Source organism: Echinops telfairi, unplaced genomic scaffold (genome assembly GCF_000313985.2).
Source record: "Echinops telfairi isolate 266 unplaced genomic scaffold, ASM31398v2 ScPeMD7_3533;HRSCAF=4204_0, whole genome shotgun sequence".
In the NCBI taxonomy this organism is placed as follows: Eukaryota; Metazoa; Chordata; class Mammalia; order Afrosoricida; family Tenrecidae; genus Echinops; species Echinops telfairi.
Window position 1 is genome coordinate 49593392 of NW_022107431.1, and position 2036 is coordinate 49595427.

At 42.6% G+C, this 2036-nt stretch overlaps 1 protein-coding gene across 1 annotated transcript in view; it reads left to right on the forward strand.

Moving 5' to 3' along the window:
* Nucleotides 1-2036, forward strand: part of SLC35F1 (solute carrier family 35 member F1) — a 251847-nt gene that overhangs the window by 205790 nt on the left and 44021 nt on the right. The window lies entirely within an intron of this gene.

Genomic DNA, 2036 nt, shown 5'->3' on the forward strand with positions numbered 1-2036 from the left:
GAGGCTTACCACCCATTTATCCCTCCGCCTTTCAATTAGCCCCACATGTGATTATCAGCCAGGCTGGTACAATTAACTAACTCAGTAGCCCAACTCGTAACCACTGCAGCACCAGGACTCAAGAAATCCACAATGAGGACTGTCCAGCCCAAAGTGACAGGTGGATGTTCAAAGGGAATGCTTGATTCATTCAGCTTCACTGCCATCCATCAGGTACTGATTAAGTGCCAAGCGTTTTTACATGTATATTTCATTCTCTGCGATGTCATTAGAACCCAAGGTGCCTAGACCAAAGCTGTTGCCACTCAAAACCTTTACCCTCACATGAAATAATCTTTTCAGTCTGCTCTATTCATTTAGACAAATATTCACTGAGAACTTAGAATGTGCACCACATAGACTATGAAGCTGAGTAAGCCGCAGTCCATGGCCTCCCACATTGCTACCAAGAAAATGTATCAAAAACTCACTGTCATTGATTCAATGTCAAATCATAGCGACCCTGTAGGGCAGAGTAGAACTGTCCTGTGAGTGTCGAAGACCGGGAGTGGAGTGTTTACACATGGTGGAGGGTGAAATACACAAGCTAACTAGTAACAGGTACAGGTGTCAGGAGTCAGCTACCAGGGGTGTGGATTCAGAAGAGGGAGAAAAGGCATTGGTGTGGGGGATTCTCTCATGATTGCAAAGGTGACCATTCACCCCAAACGTGCAACACATTTCACCCGTCATGGCTCCATGGCTCCACACGTAAATAAGAGACAGGGTTGCTGGTTGTGATTCTCCCCGTGAACATTGAACAGAAACTAGCCCCACCAATTCCAGTAGCTGCTGTGTTAACCATGCATGGAACATGGAGTTGTATGTTGTCGTTTCCAATGAACTAAATGCTCGTTTTACATATATAACAACAGTCTTTCTCTGTTCTAATGTTTTTATTATAACACATACTTCATTCAGGAATATGGTTGGGTAAAACCAAGTTCTTCCCAGTAAGATTATAAGAAAATAGGTAATTTTTTGGTCATCATTTATTTAGAAAATATTTCTGAATTTGCAGTTGCACAGAACTGTATTACTAGTATGCCTGCATGTCAGTGCACTGGTGAAGGTGCAGAATGCTGATGAATACAGTGTCCTTTGTCCCACGCTTAATAGAAAATGTGGTGTCTGAAAGTAAAGGTTGGAGAAACTTTATATTGCAGCAGTGTGACCTCTTTATAGGACTTTTAAAAGATAGATTGATGTTCCTTGAGTTCCTATTAAAATATTTCATTGTAATGTAACTTTCCTGAACCCATTCATATAAAATTAATTTTATTAACCTAGAATTCTATTAAGCAGTACTTCCACACTTCACTGGTACAACAATAATTGATATTCATAATAATGGCCTCATGTCCTCACAAGCTTCTAAAAGTCTCCTGAATGAAAGGAGCCTGAATCATGTTCATTATATTTTTATAATTTAGTTATAGACACATTTTATTTTATAGAGCGTGCGAACTACTTAAAATTAAAAGTTTTTGCCATTATTTTATAGTCGAGACATAAAAAGATGAATCAGGTTGCCCAAGAGTCTACCCTCTGACACAGTAACCTCGTTTCTCAAGGAGATCAGCTAGAGACTTCCCTCCAGGTTCAGGTTCCCACTGGGGCCTCATGGGGTGCTCAGCTCAATGGCAGCTGAACAAAGGTGACCTCTCTTCATGACCCCCTGAGAGTTCCCAGGCCCCGGCCTTTGGGGCCTGGTCTCTGAAGCTGTTTCTTTTCAGGCAATCTGCGGCTCTCTTCAATCCTTATCTACGAGTGGGAAGTTGCCTTAGAAGAAGTGGCACCGTTTAGATGAAATATGAAGTTTAATCTAGGGAACGCCACGGAAGCATGAAGGGAGAGGCCTTTGTCCAAGTGCTGTCTAGGTGCTTTCATGAAAAGTCACCACCGAGAGCACTGTTTCCCAAAATGGGTGATACCGCCTCCTGGGGGGGGCACTGATATGAGCCGCCGAACCCAAAGCCAAACTCACACCCAGAGGT